This window comes from Centrocercus urophasianus, unplaced genomic scaffold (genome assembly GCF_019232065.1).
Source record: "Centrocercus urophasianus isolate 14NV4802_14NV808 unplaced genomic scaffold, USGS_Curo_1.0 seq_20, whole genome shotgun sequence".
Taxonomy (NCBI): Eukaryota; Metazoa; Chordata; class Aves; order Galliformes; family Phasianidae; genus Centrocercus; species Centrocercus urophasianus.
The window spans coordinates 6,515,518-6,540,764 of NW_024884756.1; the positions used below are offsets into that span (position 1 = coordinate 6,515,518).

The following is a 25,247-nucleotide window of genomic DNA, read 5'->3' on the forward strand; positions in this document are numbered from 1 at the left end:
GCTTAGTAATATATTTCAGTAAATTGTTTATCCTCTCCATATGCTGAAAACAGTTCCTGGCTATTTTGTTAGCCAGGACATAATTCACAGATAAATTCCCTCCAAAGGTTTTCTGTTTTCCTTCATTTTCCTTCCTTCACTGATCTTAATATGTCTATTCATCTTTTGAAATGCATGAGATGCGTCTCTACCACAGTTGCCTCTTTGTACGCAATGATCCTTTGCAACTATTTTGTAGTTCTTTAGTCTGCATGCGCACCTGAAAGCATATAACATGTTAGAGTTTGTTTCCCTTCTGGGGGAGAACTGAACTGATGGAAATGATGGAAAATTTCAGAAGCCTGATAATAATCTCTAGAGCAGATTAAAGCACTACTAATTTGTCTCAATTCCCTGTATGCATTTTGCAGGTTCTTTATTGAGGTTAAGAGTGAATGGAAAAGGCAGCCAGACTAATTAACTTATGTAATTTGCATCTATGCTGGTAATTACCTAGGAGTTACTGATCTAAAAAGCCACCTGGTGTTGATTTCTATACTTCATGTTTATTCCTACACGATAACTCTGCTCTTAACCATATATTGCCGCCCTCGAATGTATTCTATGTGTAAGAACTAAACAACAGATCCAACAACAGAAATTCATAGCAACAAAAGAAACAAGGAAACAAAACCTCTACAAACAAAGCACCGTTGCTTCGATTCCCACGACCGTTAAGTGGCCATTCTTGAGCTACGTGTTGAGTCAAGAACCACGAAAGGACTTCGTGAAGAAGGAAGAAGGGGCCACCGCCAGGTGGATCCCTGTCTTCCCACACAGCGTGGGTCCTCTCGCTGGTTCACGCCATGACAGGGGACCCCAGCACCGAAAGGAATTCCTTACTTTCTATAGAAAATACGTGGGCCCTAACTTGTATTTCCTGCGGCTGTTACGAAAACGTATTGGTGCAACGCTCTAAAACACGTTTGGACAGGGATTACATGCCTCGGGCTGCACGATTCGAAGTTCATTAATCTCTACTGAAAGTCTTGCTGCAGATTAGCCCCAAATGCATACAGGTGCCTCCGTTAACTTCCTCTCACGAGCACCGTTCCCTTGAGGAACTCTGAGCTACGAACTCGCATTCCCGTTTCCTCACCTCAACGCTTTTTCGGGAAAGAGGTCAGAGCTTAACAGAAACAAGCCACGCGGCCGGACGAGGAGCTGAGTTCCGAGCATCCCTCCAGCCGAGGTTACCGCTTCCCTCCTCCTGGGGCACGGCTGGCCCGCTGCCTCGTCGTCCCGGCCGTGACGCTCCATCACTTCACGCTCTCCGCCGCGCCTCCTCTTCCCGCCCGCTCCCGCGCCTCGCGCCCCTTCCTCTTGCCTCGCGCCCCTTCCTCGCGCCACGCGCCCCCGCCTCGCGCCCGCTCTGCTCACAGCAGCGTCCGCAGCTGAGCGCCGCACCCCTCGGCGCCGCCTCCCTCATCTCCTCCCCTTTCTCCTCCTCTCCTCCCTCCCAGCGGCCGGCCGGAGGCAGGGGGAGCCCGGGAGCAGCGTCCCGACGTGCGGTTAGCCGACAGCAGGCGGGGTCCCTCGCCCGCCCGCCCGCGCTGACGTCAGGAAACTTTCTGGGCGGCTGAGGCGTGAGCCGGGCGCCGAGGCAGCGGGCCGCCTCCATCCTCTGCAGGTACGGGGCAGCGCAGCGGGGTTCCGGGAACTGCGGCGGCTCTGCTCGCCCTGGAGGTACCGGGGCTCTCGTCCCGTGCGCGCCGGGCGGAGTAGAGGGGAGGGAGCGCCTGTTGATCTCTGCCCGTGGCTTCGAACTTGGCCGGCGAGCGGGACCAAGACGGGTCCCGCGCCTCGGGGTGGCGTGAGGGGCCGGGGGGGGGGGTCGGGCCAGGGGCACGCGGTGCGGGAGAGCTCACCTGGAGGAGTGGCAGCGGCTGGGTTCGGCGCGCGGACCTGCCCGCTCTCAACGGGCTTCTGCAACTACAGCGGTGCGCCGCTGGCTGCGCGGCTTTCTCCTTTAACTTCAAAGCGGTGGAGAGTCCGCAAAGCACCTGAACCGCGCGGCGAGCCGCGGGCGAGCGCTTTGCTCGCCGCGAGGGGCCGAACGCCGCCTCCGTGCCCTTCCGCAGCCGCACCGCCCCGTGCGAGGTGCCGCGCGCCGCTCCGCGCGGCTCGGACCGGGCGGCGCTCCGAGAGCCCCGCGCAGGCGGCTCGGGAGCTTCGGCCGTGCTGCTCTTTTGTTCCGTCGCCGCTTAAGAAAGACGTTGAGGAGGTCGGAGGCCCGTAAAGGTTAACTGCGTTCTTCCTGCCAGAGGCGTTTGCCCCTTCCAAACGCTGGCTTTCCTTCTTGAATTTTTTTCTCCCCCTTTCGGTTGCCCTGCAGCTGCAAGTTTTTAAAAGTCATCTTCGCGTAAAAGTGGCTAAAAACAAAACGCTGAACAAACTGGAAAGCCTGGCATGTATGAAGGCGGTTACGAAGCTGCTCTAAATGTGTACAAACACCACATATTTTAACAAAATACTTCTAGTGTACTCACCATATATATAAACAACACTCATTTTTACTTATTTAATGAGAATAACTATGTGCTGTGAAATAGTTTTTCAGTAGTTTTCTTCCTCTGTGTCTTAGCCTGAATAATATGTTGGTGGTTCCTTCTGGCTGTTGAACCCGATAAGCCAAACTTCTGTGTTTCTGCTGCAAATGACGGTAGTTGACAAACGTGAAGCAATTCTTTTGAGAAGGAAAAAAGTCTTTTTGGAAGATCGATCTTCTATTTTATGGTGATTTGAAAATGTGCTGAAAAGTTTGCCTTGTTTTTGAATCTGCTTGGTTGATTGTTATGTGAGGGACAACTTCTGATCTTTGGAGGTTATTCACATGTATGCAGGGGAAGGAACCTCAAATTAGTGAAAAAAATGATGATAGTAAACACACGGTTGTTTGCCGTATGCTATTTGGTGTGCATTTGATTTCCTCCACCCCCCTCACAGACACATATTTCTCTGAAGAGGTTGAATAAAGGCAGTGATTCACGGATTAAAAGCCTAGGAATTATGGCACAGTTGAAGGATGCAAAGGAGCAGCCAGATCTGAGCTTTCAGTGGAGCTGTCAAGGCAGGGATATCATGATGAGAACTGGGAAGTGAGCAGAAGCAAGTAGGAATTAGGCTGCCTTAGCAGTGCGGATGACAGTCTTAAACATGATCTGGGCAGCTCTGGGTGTGTCTTGGAGTGGTGAGTACAGAAATTAAAATGATTCTGATGCCAAAGGAAAAAAAAATAAATTAAATAAGAAAATACCAGACCTGGCTCTGTACAGGGCTCTGTGTAAAGCGTTTTAAGTTGGGTAGAAAAATGCAAAGCTGGTGCTGGATGACTAAAGCAGGGAAGATGTAGTTGGTAAGAGACTGGCTGTTCACACAAACTAATGGCAGGTACTGCCTTGTTAGGCTCTGACAGCTTAGTAATCTTTGTGAGGCTTGACTGTTGTTGTAGAGTTTAGAAACTGTCTACTGCTGTGCCAAATGTTCACCTGATGGGACGTTTCAGAATATCCTTTATGAGCTCATTAAAATAATTTGTTCTTTGCCTTCAAACAATGGTATGTCTCATGCTTAACAATGTCAGTGAGTAAATGAGTGTATTCATACAGCACTTGTAGATATTACTGGATGCTCCTGAAGTCATAATTAAAAGAATTGTACAAAGAACTGGAGGAGTCAGATGCAATAAACTGGCATTTATGTTACAGTTATAGAATGACTTCTTCTCTTGAGATAATTTGTCAGGAGTGTGTTTCTTGAACTTGTTGTAAGAAAATAATTCAAGCTACGGCATGACGCAGTTGAAGAACAACTTCAGCTTCAATAGAGAGACAAATGTAGCTTGAAAAAGATCCAAATACAAGCTACCTTCTCCTTGAATTGCTGCCACACCCAGTGTGACTTGTGGCAGGATGCTGATTGTAAAAGGTTTCTGAGGATTACAGGGCACTGCCCTGAGCCTGAGAGGTCCAGCAACTTCCTTTCACCGTGGCTGATTTCTTAGGACTCTGACATGGTCAGAGCAGCTCAGGCTTTATTTCAAGTTAATCAGCTCTTGAGACAAAGCATCCTGAATTAATCATTTAATTATATGGTTACATAAGAATACGCTGATTGCGCGGAAAGAAATATTTTCCCCATCCCCTTTTACTACAATCTGATTTTGGGAAGGATAAGCACCTTTACAGAATTGGATTGTAGTCTGGATGAAAACAAACAATGCTGTTGTTGTTACAACGTGCAGAGTGCCACTATGCCACTACTTAAGTGCATTCTGCAGTTCTCTAACCCTGTCTCTGTGTATATACATGTCTTTTTCATTGAGAAAAAGTTGTTTGTGTCCTTGTTTCCAGTATGTCAGTCGGCTTGTGGTGTCCCTTAGATCCCTGGTTCCTCCATGCAGTCAGTCTCACCAACCAAGCATCAGTGCTTCACAGAAGACGTCCCATGACTTAAATGCATATCTAAGACTAGGAACAATTTGATGCAGCAAGTGCAGACTCTCTCTGTACCATTTCATTTGTGTTTTGAGGACCCACTCGAGTTTTTACCTTTTCCACAAGCACTGAAAGTGCTCTGAAAATGATTGTGAACTGATCTTGAGCCTTTAATATTCTTCCTATCGAGGCTGCAGCTCCACCCAATCTAGTAAGCAGAAGGTCACCTGAAATGCCTCGCCTTGCCTAGTGTGATTTCAAAACCTGTTATGCTAAGTTGAACACAAGGAGCAGGGGGTGATGTTACTCCATAGATTTTATCCAGCATTTCAGTAGAGAATTTATCCAGCTGGAAACTCATCTTGAATTCCCAGGGAAGAATTTACACTTTAATTCCTCTTCTCTTCTGCTGGTTTAAGCAGATGCTCTAATCACCAAGCTAAGAGGGTACTTTGGATTATTATAATTTCTTCAGGTTGAAATAGCTTACTTTTAGGGAGTTTAATTGCATATTAGGCAAAGAAAGAATGTAGAAGTTTGCAGCTTAGTGATGCAGACATTTCTGTAGAAGAACCATGGTGTGAGTTACCAACAAGTACATAAGCAGTAAGCTTTCACTGGAGCAGGAAGCAGAATTCAGACTTCATAATGCCCACAGCTTCTTGCAGCTTATTTGATAAGGAGGCAAACAAGCACCAGAAAGCTCTTTAGAGTAAGATACTGTATTGCTTGAACTTCTGCAAAATTATATTCTATTTTCAAAGCCAGGCGTTGAGAAATACTGTTTCTTCTTTTATTCCTGAGCCTCAACTACTTGACTTAGTAGTACTGTATGTGCTGCTCACTCTGTTGGTACTGTATGTGTTTTATGTCGAACTCTGAACGTGGTCAGGTTTTGTTGTGAGAACAGAGCTGGGTTTTTGGTTTTCTGATGATTCTGTCAGTGATACCTGATCAGCATCGCTGTTGTGCATGAGATTGTGCAAGTGCAACCTGCTAAGCTGTTCTCTCACTGATGCGGGTACTGCAGCTGGCTCTATCTTATTTTTTTTTCAACTTTGGAACTAAGAGGTTGTTAATTTTTCTTCTTTGCATTTATTTATATTGTTGCCAGAAATTCAGGGTGATTGTACACTGTAAATAAGAATGCAGTATTACCTGAATGTGGAACTGTATGGGAACTGCTGAGTCACGGCCTGAGCCTCTGATTGATCACCTGAGGTGAGCCATGAATCAGCCAGAGGAGCGCAGGTGAAGGCAATTCACCTGTGCTACCGGAAGGGGTGGAGCCAGGCTCCAGCCCTCCTAGACCTGTTTAAGAGCTGGCTGCCAGGGAGGAAGGATCTTTTCTTGAGATCCCCTCTTCTGGTGTTTTTTGTAGGTGAGCCTAGCATACAGGTAAGCCTTCTATTTATTCTCTCTCATTATCTTAGTGTACTTTGCCTAACTCTTGTTTATTTTGTGATTATAACATCTTAATATCCATTGATTATGTAGGAACTGTGGTCCATGGAGGTGCATTGGGAATTCCTGTGTTACAGAAAGATCCTGTTCCGTGCAAACAAAAAAATACTTTTATTTTAAAAAGCATGTGATATTCAAAAGCGTCCAGCGGCTGTTGAGAGCATGCTGTATTGCTGTAGAGGGGCAGGCCATGCAGATATTCCTGTGTCTGGCAGTAGCTGAGTAGCCTGGTCTCCAGGGTGCTTCAATCTGTTCTTATCTCAAAAACAACATGAAAACTTTAAAACTGCATTCAAATTTCTGCATTATTTTTAGATGAAATGAAGTAGTGTTTGAGGACTGTTGGACTCTCTGGAACTGTTTAAGATCCTTCATGTGATTTGTTACTATTTTTTTTTTTTTCCTTCTATTCTCTGTCTCTTCCAGTTTTAATATGGGCAATCTTGGACAAAGAAAAGAGGCAGTAGCAACATGGAACCCGAAGTACTGCCCATCATTGCCATTTAACAATCCATCCTATTTTCACCTGGTCCTTTTAAATGAAGATTCTAAATCTTAAGCTCTTCCTAGGGTGAATGCACCACTGGGAACTTAACCATTGTGCTTGAGCTTTCCAAGTACTGTTAGATGCTAAAATTGTAGCAGTGAATGCAAAATCCAGAGCAAAATGTTTCCCCTGCGATGTAAGGCGGCTCCTGCGTTGGGTGGGTGCAGCACTGCCTCTTCTGCCCTTCTTCCTGCAAGGCCTGGGGGAGCTGGCAGACCCCAGCCTGGGCTGAGTGCTGCCTCGTGGCTTCCAGCACCTTCTGTGATCAACTCGTTTGCTGTTGCTGGCAATTTGTGATCTGCTGTCCTGTTGAACCAGGCCTTTTCCTATGCGTCACAATATTAGTGATTAGTTTTCTCTTATATGAGAAAACTTTTTTCTTTTTAATGAGAGTTCGAGTAGTTTTTTTCTGTGATTCTTTTGAAGGGGGTGGCGTGAACTGACATTGTTTTCTTCATCTGTTGTGAAATCTTCTGGAAAGCAGAATAGAAGTGAGGTAATGAGCCTAGATAAGGAACTGTACTCCCTACTAAAAATCATTTTTCCTGTGATCGCATCTCAAAAGGCCCTTTAAACAGCAGTCATTCTTGCATGCCAATTATATTAGGGGTTATTTGAAAAAGTTTGGTGTGTCCTCAAACCATTTTCCTAATGTTTGTCCAGAGCATCTTTCCGAAGCCTTGCTGTGCAGATATGTGCTGTCTCTAATGCTTTCTTCCTACATGCTGTGTTGGCAGCTGTGTGCATTCAAAGATCATGAGTCAGGTCCCATAACAAAAAATCAAAAAACAGTCTTGAAAACATTACAGGCCCTTATTTTGGCTTTTTGGAATGTTTGCTATTTATTTTTTGCTTTCTTTCAAGTTTTTTGTTTCCTTTTGGAAACTGATTTTAAATTAAAGCAGGTTGTGTTCGTTTTTTAAGTTATTTTTATTTTTGTTTCTAATGCAAACTTGATTTCAAGCAAAGTCTTCAAGAAAAACATGCCTTGCAAGGCTTACACAAAAATCATGAATGATAGCATCGCTGCATCTGAGCTCCAGCATTAAACAAGGAAAGCACGTCAAAATATTTTGTCATTGCTGTTTATATTCAGGCATAGCACAGTTCACTGCTGATGGTTTTATCTGCTTGTACACCTGAGAAATAAAACAGTTTCAATGCTAGGGATGCAAATCCCAGCTGATAGTGTATAATTTTCTTCTGCTTGCCACCTCGTAGGGTGGCAGTGTCTACGCAGTCTTCATTTCCAAAGCAGTGGGAAATTGAGGTTACAACTAAATGATTGTTTTATGTTGCAGGGTATGATATGGTACACACAAGTGTGTGTATGATGTGATGACACAAGTCATTCCTATTTTAGAGTAGCTGCGTTTAAACTGCAGAATAAGGAGACATCAAATCCATAAGGAACAGTTAGAAGTGATGTATGATGCTGAATACAGTCAGAAAATAGTAGCAATGGACAGTGTAGGCAGCAGAAAGTATTTTGAGAGTCTAACCCCCACCTCTGTGCCCCTTAATCTGTTTCACATGTGTAAGCTTTCAAGTAGTGTGTACTGCAGATTTGTAAACACAAAGGTCTTTAACATCTGAGTTTAGGATGATCTGGTTTGTGATTCCGAAAGCCTAAAAATTGCAGTACTAATTTTGTAAGCTGTGTGTTGAATTAATGTTCCGTTTATCCTGTTGCACAAATAGGCTTAAGATTGAAGAAATACTTCTCCAGCACATTTTCTAGCTGGAGCTGATACTAATTCTCTTATCTTTCTGTACCATGCAGTAATTGTACTTAATTGTTTGCTTTTGCTCTGTTTTCAATGGTGGGAAATGCAGTGTGTCAACACAGCTAAACTGCAACATTGTAGTATGTGTAGGGCTGATGTTATTGAAAGAAAGAATTCCCAGATCTCTCACCTAATTGGGTGAAATAGCTCATATGCAGCTGCTAATGCAATGCCTTAAATGTCATCTTAAAATAAAAGTTTCTATCTGTTTTTCCTTTCTGTAACATGGTTGTATCAAGTCTTCACACATATCTTTTGTGCATTCTGTTCTGCTGCTAAGATAAAAGGCAGCAGGTGAGCTGGACATTTTCACAGCTGAGAAAGGAAAACAAAAAAAAGTAATACTTTCTTACAAACAAAAATGTTGGAATTCTCATTAAATTTACTTGATAGTCATATAATGCAGCGCAGCTCTCCTAAATTCAGTCTATCCCAGCTTTTCCAAGGCATTTTAGTGCTTTTGGAGTCAAGGAGAACTCACCTAAATTCCAGCTTACAAAACGGATTCTGCAGCCTCTGTTTGGCATGAAGTGATGGGAGCTCTATTTCTGGCATGGTCCCCGCAGGTACAGCAGTACACTTGTGGAGAAAACAGCTAGGCTGAAGGGCTCTGGGGAACTTTGCTTTCCTAACTCTAATTCTGTCCAACTCTGTCACTTTCTATGCTGAAAGATAGCAGAAATTCCACAAAGATCAGAGGACTAAGGCAACTTGTTTTCTGTAAGCTACTTATGTTGTTTGAGAAGTGGGAGGAAAATAACCTGTTGGAAGACTGGAAATCGTGAAGGAAGATAGATGGTGTGCTTTTGAATTCAGGTTGAAAATGCACTTTGCCCATTGTTAGGTTGGTGCGGTAGGATGTGGTCAAAGGAGTATAAAAGGAGGCAGACCAGAGGAAAGATAGAAGAAAGCCAATGCAACTTGAATATTTGCAAAACAGTCTCTTATTTTACCTCTGCAAAAAGTGGGTCTTTGGGGGGGAGCAGATTCCCCTAAGTTTTACCTGTGTACACAAGGCTTCTGGAAACTCATGCAATGCTGGACTTCCTGTGGAAAGTGCAGCTATATTTTCCAAGCCACGCTTTGTTTTGTTTCAGTGGGACTCTGTGTACTTGCGTGTTAGTTTTGACCAGGGTGGCCTGAGGCGGTTCATGGCTACAGATGTGCCAGAGTTGCAGGCATGGAAAATTCAGTTCTGACACAGTGTTTGTCAGTCAAGAGATTTGAGCACAGTTGACAGCTGTGTTTATAGCATCTCCTCAGAAAGTTCTAGCGCTTTCTTTGTTTTTACACTGAGTGGCAACACAAAATTGATGTAGCTGCGCAGAGGACGTGGATGCCACGAGGAAGCAGGATATCTGTATCAGAGTTGGCAGGGTAGTGTGCTGTAGTTCAGTAATGACCTTCATGCGTTGACTTGGAGTTCTGCATGCTTGCTTTGTGGTCCTGTCCAAATGCAGCAGGGAGTGTCAGCTCGTTACCTGCAGAAGGTGATGTGAAACTGCCGTGCTGATGGGGTTTTCCATTCTGTTCTTCAGTCATTTGGGAGGCAAAAAGAAAGAAATGTGAGTGCCTATCATGTGAATCAATGCTTTTAAAATAGACAATATACCCAACCTTGTTCTTTTAATTATTTAGACTTATTTTACATGAATGTTTTGTATTTGATGCCTTTCTCCCATATAACTGCTGTCCTTCGCTCTCTTCCTTCTTGAAAATATAAAATAATTATTGCCATAAATTCTAAAAATGCCCTAAGATTCCAAACATATTGTCGTGCTGGAGTGAAGAACTTGCACAGGCTTACTTTAAAGCCTTTTTCTTGTGTGTGTTATTCCCAAGCTAGAACTTAATTGATTAAAGGATGTCTTAAAAGTAAATGTTCTTCTGTTGAACAACAAGAATACACTCACAAAGTATTTTCCTTTACATGATTTTTACTCCTGTGTTATTCTGTTTGTGTTCCAATTCCCCCATTTCATAAATAAAGATGCAATGTGGTGTTAACTTACAGATCTCTAAGTAAAGAAATGTAGCTGCTGAGAACTGATGGAAATAGATGCAGCATCATCTGTTTACGTATTTTATTCGAAGCCGGATGAAAAAACTGACAGAGTGCTGACAGAGATGAGAGATGGTATTGTTCAGAGAAAGAAGTAATTTTGAAGTGCTAATAGACAAGACCTCATGAAATAGAAAATATGTAAATCCTTACAGTAGCTAAGAGCATCAGCGAACGTGGTTTGGAAATCTTCTTCCTATGGAGGCATTCTGGCAACAGAAGTTGTTTTTTTCGTTTTTTTTTTTGGAAGCTTTCAATGGTTTGTGCACTCTGTGTGTCCAGATCTCTGTGCTGGTGAGTGATTCTTCAAGACATTCTTCAAAATCATTGATCTTGCATGAATATTCCTCGCGTGAACCTTAACCTCTTTCAGGAGCTTGCTCATGTTGAAGGAAACTGACGTGCCTCAAACAGAACTGTTGTCATCAGCACGATGGTCGGCATCTGATCTCTGAGCATCCAGTGTGCTGAGGCGATAAGCCAGAGTATCAGGCCTTTATAATAGATGTGGCACATGTGTATATGTATATATATATAAGTATATAACTTAATTATTTTGGTAATTCCCACATACCCAGAGAAACATCTTGATTTAAGTACTGCAAAAGCTAACTCTTGCAACATCACACCAACTTGTACTATGGGAATGAGTCTGTCCAGCTCTTTTTCTAAGCTCATGGAAACGTGAGCTGGAAGAGGAAGGGCAGACTTCATGGTGGAAGTCTGGGGTTTGAATGAGATATGCTGCAGTCCGTTTCTTTTTGCTGATGTAACTATGGATGTAGGAAAACAATTTGCTTTACCTGTAATATTCACTGTTAGTGCCTTTTCTGCTGCACTGTCACGGAGCTGTTGCAACAATGTATTATGAAATTGCTACTATTTTACTTTTTTTTTTTTTTTTTTTTTTTTTTTTATTGAGTTGTCTGGAGGGTTTTCCTGCTTGTCTTGCTGGAATGTTTCAATGTGGAAGCAGTAAGCCTAATCTTCTTTGCCATGCTTTCTAACTCAAGTCTTATTGCCCAGATGAACACCAAATTCTTTTCCTCAGCCTTGACTCTTTCATCCATCATCTTGTGCAGACATCCAGGAGAAGGGTGCTTTCATCCATTGCTGAGGCTGTTGGCCCTGCTCTGCTTATCAGAACTGAATTCTGCATGTTAGTGGGAGTTCTTCCTTTTGCTTTCAGTGCAGACAGGCAAGAAGATCATTTGCTACTGGAAGGTAATTTGCTATCTGCATCTTTCCAGGTTTGAAGAAAATGTGGAATCTGCTCACATTCTAATGATTTAAGGATATTGCCCTCTAGCATTTTGGAAGGTGTCCTGAGTATTTAAAATCTTGTGGCTTCTGAATATGCCTCCTTGAGATTTTTCTTCTCCTTCCCAGTGTGGAGTTGTTTCCTCTGTAGCATTGTTAGAATTGATTGTAATCTAGGAACTTTCTGAGCAGTGAGTCAGAATGAAAATAAACAAGAGCTGAGTGAGCAGAAGGAAAGGAATTGGAGAGATTTTAGTGTTGCTTAAAAACTTTCTGCTCTGAAGTACAGGTATAGTTTCCCTCCTTTCCATGTACACCTTCTGCTTGTTTTTCATTTGTCCCTTTGCTTATCTTACCTTTGCACTCGCCAAAAGCTGCTAGGGATGCTGCCATTGTGCCTTCCTCAGACAAATGTGTGGAAGTACCTAGATATGCTTTTCAAAAAAGCCTGAAGGAAGAGCTTTTAACCTTAATGAATTTGTTTTGTAAAATATTCCAAGCATTAAATATGCATATAATTGTAATCCTTAAAGTTTCTACATTAGTCCCCTAAATAATTCCCAGTCAGTTACCTATATTGTGACTGTATCTGCTTTGCAGTTTGGGACTGTACTTTTTTTTTTTTTTTTTAAACAAGGTAACTAAGCAGTGATTTAAAACAAATGAAGAAATGCACAATTAAATATTTAGCCAAAGATGAAGGAAGACTTTCTTAAGATTAGTGGAATAAGACTGAGATGTACTATGTTATGGTATCTTATGGTGTGCTCGTGTCTTCTCAAACCATGAAATAATCTCTTGCTGTTTACTCCAAATCCATTCCTTTTGGTGGTCATCTGGAAGTTTCTTCTGCTGAATGAAGTTCTTATATTGCTTAGCCAGTCAGCAGGGGAAAAAATGTCTAAGTCCTGAAGAATATGCCTTTATATTAAAGAACATAATGGAATGCTCAAGGCAGTACTAGGGAAGGAAAAAAAAAAAGGTGATTTGCTAGAGATGCTTTGAATATTTTGAATTTGTTATGGTGAATTTTGACAGATGTTCTTCAAAAGATCTGTGTAGGTTGTAGTTATTGTGGTATTTCTTGTGTTGGTGGGAGGCATGTGTATTTCTGGGTCATTTGATTCTATTTATTTATATATGGTCTAATTTATTTTTTATTTTTATTTTTTACCTGAACAGCAGCATTTGATTGCATACTACATTCAGCCGTTTTTTTTTTTTTTGGAGAATATGCCACAAATATAAGTCCTACCCAGTGCTTGTGTAAGGTGGATTGAAGTGTGTTTCTCTTCTGTTGACAAATTCCTTTTGAATCTTGTCATGCCTTGCTTGATATGTAAAACTCACCTTTTGCTATCTATCTAGGGACACTTCACAGGGTCAGATCTTTATGGAGATGTTCAATCCCAAACACGTCTTTATAGCACATCTGGATAAGGCGGCTTATTTTAGCTTTTCTCTCAGCCTCATACAGTGTGGAAGGATGAGTGACAGAAGGAGAGATCTGTGCCAGATATCTTGTCACTCATCTGGAAATGTGTCAGTCCTTCCTTTTCTGTAGGAGGAAATATATTGGGAAATCCAGTATTTTATATGGCAAAGTATTAGGTAGTGTGGAAAAACTGTGTTGTGAGTGATGGTGATTATATTGTTAGTTTTGCTATAAATGTGTGAATTCTGTTTGTATCTGAGCTTAAATTTTTTTTCAGACCACGTAATTCTGTAAGCAGATTGAGACAACAGTGATGCTGCTGGTTTGGTAGTTGAAGACTTTCCCTACTTGTCTGCCAGCTTTTCCTGTCCTGGTGCCTTTCTTTGGGCCCTGGCTCTGCTATGTATAACTTTGCGCTGGGAACTGGGCCAAGCAGAACCAAGCACTTAGAAGAGCAGGGCAATTTGCATGCCTTCAATTGGGCTGTGATGTACTGTAAAATGCAACTAAGTTGCTTTTTATTTTCCAACCTGAGTAATGTGCTAAGCTGCATGCTCTCCTCTACTGCCTGTGGGATCTGTTCACTGCTTTTGTGGAGTTGAGCAGTGATCTCCAGTGTGATCAGAGCAGACTGAGGCAAGTTAACAGTCTGCCTGTTCCTCACTGGCATGGTGTTTTATGTTCCTCAAGGCATGTCCACCTTAACAAGTGAGGATAAAGAGTGCTGTACTGTGGAAAACACAGCTGCTTCTTACCACACCCAGTTTATTAAGCTTAATCATCAATTGGAGTTACCAGGTGTTTGTATTAGGGAAGTTGTTTCCCTGCAGAACTCCATCAGAAAAACAGAAAAGCATTTTCTTCTTGTCTCCTACTTTTTCAAAACGAGACTGCATGATTTCTGAATACAACTTTATGCCTTAAAGAACAATAGAAAAGAAACAGAAATTGAGCGTTCTTTGCAACTTGTATTCTTGGGACGTGATTTCTTGTTTGTTTGTTTTTTTTTTTTAATGTAAAAGTTGATGGTTTTCTTTGCTTCATTTTACTATTTAAAAATTCATTGACATAACATATATCACTTACAGTGAGTAAGCATTGTAGATCCCCTCGTCTCCTCATGGTAAATAACCATGAATGTCTTGGTGTAATCTTTTAGGTTGCATCATGTCAGCCATCAAGCTGTTTGTGGTGTAAGTTGACTTTCATGGCAAAGAAATGTGCATTTCCCCAACACTTCAAGTCCATCACTAGTCTTAAGTTCATCATCTGTGTGCTTATATGCCTGTGCTGCTTCATCAGAACTACTCACGAGTGCCTCAGGTTCATTTGGAAAATGTTGGTCCCAGATTTCATGTGTATATAAAAGATTACTAAAAACCTATATTTAAGATAGCTGTTTCTCACTGTGAAATTAGAATTAATTGAATACTGATCTCCGTTGAGAACGGAAGCTAATCCTTTTCTTACTGCTGTTTCATAGATCATTCAAGACTGAATAGCATACTGTAGACTATGATCTCCCTGAAGAAATTCATGGGCTGATAGCTTTTCAAGCCAGAGCAAATGCTGGTATGGTTCTGGGTTGTGGAGGGATTTGTGTCTGTGCTGGCTTCCTCACTCAATGAAAAATGCTGTAGCTCAAGATTTGATTTTGCCTTTGAAGCTCCACTGTTCTAAGTTCTATTCTGATGCAGAACAGAGCATGCTAGTGCTTAACTGCTTCTCAGGGGACCTCTTATGCTGGGTACTGTTTCTGATGCTTGGATAGAGAGGAACTCTGATGCTTAAGGATCTGATTGCTCTTAAAAACAAAGGCAGACCATTTAGGTTCAGTATTTTCAAACTGATCTCTAATGGAATCAGACTCCATTAGAGTAATCACTTTTTTCCTCTTTTGCCTCCCTCCCTGACAATAGTTTTGGGACTGTTAGCCTGTTCCAGTCAGTCTTTAATATGTTTTACGTGGATCTGAGTGGGTAGAAGAGAGACCGGCTGATTTTTAGTGACAGAGGTACCTGTAATAAAATTTCTACTGAAAATATTGTTCCCCTGCTCTTAAAAAATCATCCATTCAGCCCTGTCATCACACTTAGCAGGCACTTCATTTTGGAGTGCTTTTACTGATAGACAACTTAGCAGAATTCCTTATTGTCCTTTATCTTGCTCATGCAGTTCCCTCAGTCTTTTCTATTATTATTCGTTTTCTATTTGTACCACACTTCATCACATTCTCTTGTATTGGAATTTTTCGTTTTACCCCTTTTCAGGCTGTTTCTTCACTAGATGGAATCCTTCACTTACAGTTCATTGTGCTTCAGCAGAATTGGCATCACACATCCAGTATATATAAAGGATATATGTCTCTTTTTTTTAAAAAAAAAAAAAAAACACCAGCAACAAAATATGTGAAGTGTTCCAGATTTGAAATGTCTACATCTAAATCAAATCATTTGTCCACTGTTTCCTTTGGGAGTTTTCTATGTATTCCTTTGGCTTAAAGAAATTTTACAAACTTCACGTGCTCCTAGAATTTACAGTTAATTTTTTCATGCAGTTTCCTTCAGAAACCTGTATGGCTTTAAAACCATCAGCTATGTTTGATTTTGTTCTGTTTTTGTTATCAAGGAAAAGCTTATGGTGTCATTGGAGCTTTTTCAGTTATCGCTTCTGTATGCTTCTTTGTTCAGCAGTCTCCTAATGACCCTTTTCTCAATGCGCCCAAGATCCAAACTCGTCAGATTTTCTTCTTTTTTAATTATGTTGTGTTTTGATAGCTTGCTTCCTATCAATTCAAAAAACACTAATGGAGTTGGAAATCTTTTGAGTTGTCCTGGCTGCCTGCCCTCCCTTGAGAGCAGCTGCATAGCAGCACCTACCAAGAGACTTGGATGGTTATTATTATATGAAAGAATTTTAGGATCTTTCTGTATCATCAGATGTTTGGTTGGTTTTTGTTGGGTAGCTCTTCTATATATTTCTTCTCTTTCTTCTTGTTCACTGCTTGTGTTTTTTATTATCTGTGCTTGGAGGGATTTTTTTTCTTTATTGTCATCCTTTTTAATCAGGTGGCCCATTAAATTTTAGTGTCAGGTGTTTTAGTGGTTTGTTTCATTCCCTTTATTCCTCTGTCCGCTGCATTCTTGTAAACCTTGGAAATGCAGGACTTGGTCACCGATTCTTACAATCACTTCTGCTAATTGCTGCAGCTCTGTATCACTTTAGTATTCTTTTCTCCTTGCATTGAAGCAATATGCTTACGTCTCTCTTTATCTCTCTATTCATTTACTGAATTTAGGAGTATTTAATTGGTGCAAAAAAGAATTCAGAATGTGGAAGAATATCAGCCACATTATATTCTGATATCTAGCAAAGATACCTCAAGAGTAAATAAGGAAAGTGTGGCTCAAACACCACATCATATTCATGTCTGGCTTTTCTTTAGCTTTCCTTAATAGAAATGCTGCTATATTGCCACTGCAGGTCAGACTCTGCAATTTTAACCAGGAATACAGTTCTGATCTCTACCATCTTGCATAAATACTCTTTTCCCATCACCGCTCTGTTGCACTCTGCGTCCTTTAATTTCTAAGCTGATTTTTAAGGTCTGATGCAGGTTACAGATGATGAAATAAAACGTACTAGAGCCTCTTGGGTTAAATATGTTCTAGTGCTATCATCTGGATCAAAAGAAAAGGCCAGTCTGTTCGAAATTGTTTTCCCATCATCTACCGCATTGAAATGATGTCATGTAACAGGACATTTTTAACCTCCTGTGGTTTTTAATACTTAACTTGTTTTACAAAGGAGGCCTTTCCTATTATTGTTCCTTCGTCCTCTGTAATGAGAAATGCAAATGTCTTGCAAAAAATACCATAATTTTTGCTGGAACGCATTGCTTATTCTAGTAAATGAGTAGGGCTGTAAGGATACACGTGTGATAATATCAGAAATTTCAGCAAGATATTCTGGAGATGTAACTATTAGGTAAAATATATTTCAAGTGTGATTTTATTTCCAGTTTTTAAGCTAAAAGAAGAAGCAACTTCTGAAGTAAAAATAAATCTGGGTTATAAAATTCAGTATTGTAATAATTTTGGGTTATTTTTTTTCTCATAGAGTGGATGCAAAGCAGTAGTCCTTAACCAGCTGTACTTTAAAATACTAGTATCAAACAATGGCTGAGACAACTGGCAGTTCAGTATCTTGCAGCTTTTCCAATCCAAAAATGCGCATTGAGTGAGGTGATAGCTGTGAAAGGAGACTATAATTGTACAGAGCTGTGGTCTGCACGTTTAAAGAGTATGATGAAAGACCTCCTTGTGATCTAAGAAGGATTTTCAAAGCATCCCTTGCCTAAGTGGCACTAATGAGCAGATTAGATGTTTAGATGTTTAGACTCAGAAATTGGTGGCAGAAAAAAACAATATTTTACGTTTAATCTGCTTCCATTTGGTTCATAGCTATTGATAAAACATGAGTTTGTACTTATTATTTGGAAATTGAAATTATTTTAAGTCTATCTGCTGACTACATAATTTAGATGTGGGCAGATGATACAATTTACTGATTTCTGTGGATGTATCCCCAAGGGTTTTTGCTTGTTTTCTTTTTTCCCCTGTTCTGGGGTTGCTTTTGTTTTCAGAAGACATGCTTGCCCCTTTGCATGGGATCCAAGCCTATGCGGCTGTTCATAAACACTTTCCATGAACCATGTTTTACTGCATCTAGTGCAACATGGCAGGTCTCTGCCCCAGTATTTGTTGCTTTCTGTGTGCTTTGAGCTCAAGGAGACTAGCTCTCGAACTAGCTTAATGAAGAGCTGTACGTACCTGGTATGACTGTGGCTGAATTGCTGTCACAAACATTTCAAATAAAATCTTGTTATTTTAGAGCTTATTCAGTGTCTATTCTTAATACGTTTCAATATTTCAACTTGATATTGACTTGACAATTGATCACCTTGATCCTGGCTACTTTTTAGAAATACTTGTTCTCTGTGACAAATCGTCTGTTTCAGTCACATCGCTTGGCTGATCTCAAAGGAGCAAAGAGCACTGAAAACCTTTTTCTGAACAGTCTATGTGCTACTTCTGGCACTGACACAAAGTGGCTTGTCCTATTTGAAAGCCTCAATTGCCCAAAAGGAAAAGAGTTGCTTTTGTAAATTCGGAATTTACGGTTCTATACTACGTCATCCAGAAGTGTATTTTCAAGTAAACTAGCAAGTACATTATCTTCTTTAGTCCGTGATAACAAACAGGCTAACAGAATTCTTAGGTGATTGTGCTTTGTTGAAGGAGCTGCTTCTCCTAAGATGAACTTAAGTAGTTAGCAGTTTCACAAAGGTAGGTAGCTGTACATGGTGTGCACCTTCTGAAGATTTTGATTTCCAAAGTAACAAAGCCGGCATCGTTTTTTTTTTTTTTTTTTTTTTTTTTTTTAAATTCTTGTGTTCTTTTTTCGTAGCCATAGACCTAAGACTTGAGCTGAAATCAATAGTTGTGAGTCTGTGCCAAAGTTTTTAATAGTTTATATGGTACTTTGTCTCATGTGTCTATTTTTAGTAGTATTTGCTGAACCCTGATGCTCAGTGAGTGGTATAACATTGACAGCTCTGGCTTGCCTAGTTACCTTTCTTAGAGAGGTAGGAAAAAATAAAAAACGCATATAATGGCAATTTCTGCAGTTCTGTTAAGAGTCTTATAAATGAAGACAAAGTATGCAAACCTGTGTTTGAGGATGTGAACGTACTTGTTGATCAAACATCTGCAAGAGTGCAGACAAATCTGAGCTCGTCAGCTTTTGATTTGAGCCAATCATGTGGCAGACAGCTCAATTCCAGAAATAGGGGGTTTGTATTTTCAGAGTTATCTTACTGTGCTTTAGTTCACTCAGAAGAGAATTCAGGAGAGGCTAAGTTCTTGACATCAGTGCAAAGTTCCAGAGGTTGCGCAGGTCAGCAGGGTTTCAGTTTTGATATCCATCACAAGTGGGATGCTGGAAGGCAACTTGTGGAAATCTCTCTCCTGTCAGTACTGCACCTGTTTACTACTGCTGCTCTGCTTCTTCTTTGTAATTTTCTTACTGTAATGTCTGGCTGTCTCTGCACCTCATTGTTAGCTCAAGAGAGTACTCAGAATCTCTCTGTAGAATCCTGACAGGTACATCTGTTAGATCGTTGTGTTAGATTTTCTAGCACGTGTGCCATAAGTTATTTGGAGTAACATATGTTGGGAAGGGGCCGCTAGGTTCATTTTCTTATTTGCCAGGAGGTTGTAATTTTAACAAGGGAAGATTTTGTATATTCGGCTAAGGAGAGCTGTGTCTTCATGAAGGAACTTCTCTCTGCTATACAGATGCTTGCTTTTGACTCCTGCATAAGCAGTACGTGCGTAATGTGGAAATCTGATGTGGCTTCTCTATGGGGTGGCATTCTTACTGGTTGATTAAGATGTATGGTCTGCATGCATATGGTAGTAAACATACTCCAAACTGCTGAAATCAGTTAAAGTGAAGAGATGGAATTTGTTGTGTGTGTTCCAGATGGACAGGAACTGTTGGCAGTCATAGGAATTTTGGGGGGACAGGAGACCAGAGGTGTGCGGGAGCTTTAGAGTGAATATGGGCACATCTCAAATGGCTGGGTTGTGATTTGCAGGCCCACAGCAGTACTATTTTTAAGATCAGGTCATGAGTTTAACAACTCATACAAAACACAGGCATATCCTTAATATACTTGCAAATGCTCAAGAGAAAGTATTTTCTTTTTTTTATTGCTTGTTTTTTGTTATAAATGTGAATAATTGAGGAAAAATTAACTGGTACTAAAAATATGGGAAGTTGCAATGAAATACTGGAGAGCAGCACCTATCATTTCTTACCAACCTTTCATAAGGGATACATTTTCTGCTACTTAGGAGTTTAGGGAATTTGCAGAGTTCATTTGTATGAGCTAAGACTTCCTTCAGCTTCGTATATGGAATTATTGAAGAATAATTTGGAAAGGAGTGCTGGGGTTACTTGCTTGCTGCTGTCTTACGTACTGAAGTGAAGAAGGTGTGCTTGTGTTCAGAAAAGGGATAGAAGTTAACTTGGATGAAGATTTTAAGGCAGGGGACTGGAGATGGATAGAAAGGAGAGCTTGGACTAGAAACCACTGGATCATACAGCAAATTTGAGAAGAACAGAACAGCAAGTTCTATAGGACAGGTGTAATATCTGATCGGAGGAGGTAGATGACACGTGAGGGGCTGGTATACAGGGTAACTTTTTAGCTTACTGGAGAAAAAGATAGAGACTGTGAGTGGAGATGACTTTGAAAAGAATCAATGAGCCATTTGATTTATAAGGGAGGAGCAACTGGGAATCAGGATCATTGTGGGGCAGGAGGAGGAAGAAATTTGTGCAAAAAGCCTGGAGAGCAAGCAGAAATTACTTTGGAAGGAATTTGGGCAGAAGCATTGGTCTTGCATGTGATGGGAAGACAGAACTTTTGTCCTTGCACTTGTTACCCTCTCAAGAGACTGAGATGGAACTTCATCCATCAAATGCTCTGGAGAGTGATTTTTCTCCCTTTTTCAGTCTCTTGATACTGGTCAAGATGCTGTAGTAAGCTCTTTGCTAATGTTAGGAGTACTTGAGCTCTTGGCTCTGATTTGCAGAAGTGCTGACACTCGTACCTGAAATCAAAAGCAGCTTCCTTTGAACGTGAAGTACCTCACAATTTATAGCTCCTTCGTGAATAACGTCTCGGGGCTCAGACACACGTTTCCTTGGCGGAGAGTTTCACTATTTCCTGCCAGTTTACTGCACCTGCAGCAGCGTTCCAGTGTTCTCTGTGGGTACAGCACCAGTCAGGCAGTCCATTTTAATTCACTTCTCAATGGAGCAGGCAGCTCAAACTTGGGTAACAAGTGTCTTAATTTGGGACCTCCAACTCTTCTGTTAAATGATGAATTGCTACAGTGTCTAAATGCAAAATGAAGATAACACTTCTTGGCAAAGCTGAGATTTGAAATACATTGCAGTTTGTGGAACACTGGAGTGTTTTAGTGAGGGATGCCCCAGAGCTTTCTTGTGGGAGCATTGTGTCTGTGTATCATTATCAAAAACACTTCAATCCCTGTGTAGTTATCTGGTGTTTGCTTAATGTCATTGCTTCTCCCAGAATAGATATTGGGAAATACTGCGAGTGTGAGAACGGTGCAGAAGTACTTCTTGAAGAAATGCTGTGTATAGTCTCATTTATAAGCTACTGCTGTTAACACACCTGATGGATTTGATGATCATAGTATTCCTATTGTAATCCTAGGACTGTTTCCCTTTTTTATTTATTTGTTTATTTAAAGTAGCTTATGGAGATTTTTAACTGTGGATGGGATTTGACAAAATATTTCTGTAGAATGATGGTTTCTGGATCATCTGTTTCTTGTCCAATTTTCATGGCAAAATAGCTTATTTAAAAAAAATTGAACTAATATCCTACAGGAAAACTTCTGAGGTTACAGTTGATCCTCTAATTGCTCTTATTATTTGCATTCACTAGAGCTCTTCTTTCACAAGTCAGGGCAATAGGGCTCTTATGTTTCATTTAAAATGGTGGGGAGAAGGGGGAAAGAAAAAGAAAAAAGACTGGCAGCTGATTCAAGTTTTCTGTCCAATAAGCAGTTTTGCAAGGCTGTGTGCTATGCTAGTATCTGATTGTCTAGGCTGTTAAAATGAAATATGGGGGGAGATGAGATTTTAGCATGAGGCTCAGTATTAGCAGCTCCATGGGTTAGTGGTTAAGCTGGCATATGGTATGTGCTTTGCAAATGTTTGCATTGATGACAGCGCGTGTTAGAAAGAAATGAAGTGCATTGTTTAGCAGAAATATTTAATTGTGGCCCTATAAATAAAACATATGTAGCTGGTTCTGACCCATACCAATATTAACATTTCTTTCAAAGAAAAAGGAAGTGACTGAATTGATTGGTACTCAGTATTTTAACCCCTCTGTCTGTTGAAAATAACTTGCAGTGCTTACGTGCTACCTTGCTGGTAGAATATAGGTCTTGTAAGATGCTGCTTCTGATGGTCAGTGATTCTGGTAAATATCAAAAGCTGAGTAGTTGTAAACAAGTGACTGCTTCACTGTCATCTCTTTTTGGTGCTTTGAATAATGGAAGCTTCAAAACACAGATCAGCTGTTCTTTTTTCTCTTCACAATTTACATTCCAGCTGGCAACGATCTCATGTTAATTTTTTTACTTTCTGCATTCACTGTGTTCACGTTTTAGAATACTTTAATCTTAAGCAAGCCTGGAAATAAAATGATACTGATGCTTAAGTAGTAGCTGCTGTTTTTGATTTTGAAATGTTTTGGCATGTGTTTTCATTGACTGAATACATGACTAAAATGAAATGTACAGTCCCTTTGTCTGTTCTGAAAACACAGGCAGCTCTGTGCTGGACGGCAGCTTGAAACGTCACGCCGCTGTCCTGAAAATTCATTCCCTGATCTGTGCCCATAATAAGCAGTGAAGAAATTCTACAATTATGAGTGATCTATGGATCTAACTTATCTGAATGTGTTAAGTTTAAATTAAGCTGTGATTAAACACCAGAATCTTTAACTTTTACCATGCACTTTGCCTAAAGGCAGAACTAACCTGATTTGCAGGTCACCTCTGAACAGCGCGGTAATTGCAGATTGATCTGTTTAAGCAACGGATACAAAATGGAGCTTGTTTTCAAGCCTCTACAAATTAGAGACAGTTTTCAGAAACTGTCTGTATTCACTTTTGGAAATTGTAACAGTGCGTGCTTACTGTGAATAAAGACAAAAGAATTAATCAAGTATTTCTGGTTGTATTTATTCTGAAGCTGAGACATGATTAGCAAATAATTAGTTGCCTTTGTATGATTTATGTTGGCTGGATCCCAGAAATTTTTTTTTTTTCCCAGTGTTGAAAAGGTGAAGCATTTCTCATTGACGTTCTGTTCAAGTGGCAGAGTGCACAAGCTCCTATGACAAGCCTGGCTTCAGGGTGTAAACCCATGGGGCAGGAAATGCTGAGCTCATGTGCATGAAGTTCACAATGAAATATAGTACTATCTGAATTCCTAAGCTAAAAGGAGTAGTTAGCATGATTTTTCTTGAGTGTACTTTATTTCAGTTCCATGTGATCTTTATATTTTCTGCTGCTTTACTTTATTTCTTCATTACCCAAAGATGACATTTCAGTGATTTGTAATAACAACTCATAAGAGCCTGTTAAGTTCTTTGGAGAGCTGCAGTGGGCTGTGTCTCAGAGAGTGCATACCTCTCTAGTATTTTTACATGCATTCTGCCTTAGGAAATTAATTGGCTCTTGGCACCACTGCACTTCTCATTTGCAGGTTTAAATGGAAGGATCAACTGTACTACAAATCACTTCTTTGTTGATTTGACCAAATATTAGGCAAGATAAATCTGCTATTCAAGCATTAGTAATACGATGAGATGAAGATTTTGAGGCCATTTCCTTGAGTCAAACTCTTCATGGTTGTGATTTCTAGATTTTTCTGACAGATACCTTTCAGGTGAGATGGGAGACAAGTGGAAAGAGATGAAATTCAATATAAACTCTTTCCTTGTCTAATATAGAGTTTACAGAATATCTACACCCAATGATATCAGTGTGCTTGTTAACTCTGAGAGGTAATCAGTTACATTGTTTACCATGCATTGAGAGAGAGAATTCGTGTTACATCTCTGCTTTTCTGTTCCTGGGACAGAAATGAGGCCCAAGATTTTGTTGTTTGAGCTCAGAAGGAATTTTGCAAACACTCAACAGTGCTTCCAGTTTTTTTGTCTAGATTCTCAATTTCCTGTCCAGTGCGCCTGTTGAGTTTAGGATGGTGGAAGCTGTTATTAGACTGAAGTAGGAAAAATGCATATATTTAAGTTTTAATACTCGATAATAAAGTTTTTTTCAGCCATCCTCGAAGTGTGTATGTTCATCTACAGAAATTTCTCCTGGATCATGTAGAGGCAAAAGAAGTTCTGTGCTGTGCCCAGGAAGCATGATACAATAGGAGAATGCTGGTAAGTGGGAAAATATTAATTTTTCTGAATCAGTTGTCTCTCAGAGTCAGGTGTGTATGGCTGACTTGTTCGTAATCACTGGAGTGCTTATGGAGTTCAGAGCATGTTGATTGCTTTGGTACCACTTGTAGCCTTTGAGAAGAAATGTGATTCCTTTTATATCACAATGTGATCCATAAGAGTAGCCATACTGCAGTGAAGACTGTTGCGATCTGTGATGCTTGTCTTTTGCCATCTGAATGCTTTCCTTTGTCACTTTGGGATTGAAATGGCAATAATTATGGAATTAAAAAAAGCTGATCCTTGTCCTAGGCCATTGTGTGTAAGATCTTAGGCTTGTGTCAGCTGTTGTTACTCATTTGTAACTTTGTTTTCTTTTCTTCTTGGATTTTCTTTCTTTCTTTCACATACAGCATATTTTATCTGTTGCTTTACTTTTATTTCACTGCTTCTCCTTACCAGGTTAGATCACAGAATGTACAGATATAGTTGTCAGGATATTAGATGATGTTAAATCTATTTATTCCGAATGACTTTGTCATTACTGCGTGGAGAGAACCAAAATCTGGCTGGTTTGTTATGACAGTTTCCTATGAAGGTGTAGTGCTTAAATGGAAAACTACACCTCTGCATTTCTGTTGTTTGTTCAGCTCGTGTCATTTCCATTGTGGTTTGCACACTTGCTAGAGGTGCCAGTATAGTGACCTAGTCAGGTAGGTTTTGAAATTGCTAGGAGTCTGTTTGTGACATATGCTTTAGGAATTGTATTGCTGATTTAGATTTCAGGCTGTGATACAGGAGTGGATGGGGGAATCCTTTTAAGAGCTTGAGAAACACTTCGCGTGCTAAAGACGTGTAAACAGTAAGTGTGGACTTGTTCTTGGTGAGCCTGCAACAAGAGTTAACCATAACAAGAGTTAACCAAACAGCAAGATATATTTGTTTGATCATCTGACTTGCTCACAAACATGACTTGATCGTTCAAGACAAAATGAATTTTGATCTGTATATTTTATTTCATAAGAGTATGGCTGCATTTCAGATATGAAGCCTGTGATGAAGTCAAGAAGTGTGGGGTGGGAGGACGTGTTCCTGCTCTATATCGTGAGCAGAGTTACAGCATAGGGAACAGGTTGGGCTAGGTTG

At 40.5% G+C, this 25,247-nt stretch overlaps 2 protein-coding genes across 5 annotated transcripts in view; one reads left to right on the top strand and one right to left on the bottom strand.

Annotated features, from left to right (window-relative positions):
- Nucleotides 1-1,221, bottom strand: part of TFPI (tissue factor pathway inhibitor) — a 205,651-nt gene extending 204,430 nt beyond the window's left edge. The window contains exon 1 of one of the 2 annotated variants that reach the window (XM_042822639.1): nt 1,139-1,220. The gene's annotated coding sequence lies outside the window, so the exon portion shown is untranslated. Of the gene's footprint in view, nt 1-1,138 lie in introns of both variants that reach the window. The other variant, XM_042822642.1, reaches the window with a different exon arrangement.
- A 375-nt stretch (nt 1,222-1,596) lies between these two features.
- GULP1 (GULP PTB domain containing engulfment adaptor 1) overlaps nt 1,597-25,247 on the top strand; it is a 149,640-nt gene continuing 125,989 nt past the window's right edge. For 2 of the 3 annotated variants that reach the window (XM_042822645.1, XM_042822648.1), the window contains exon 1: nt 1,597-1,669. The gene's annotated coding sequence lies outside the window, so the exon portion shown is untranslated. The other variant, XM_042822647.1, reaches the window with a different exon arrangement.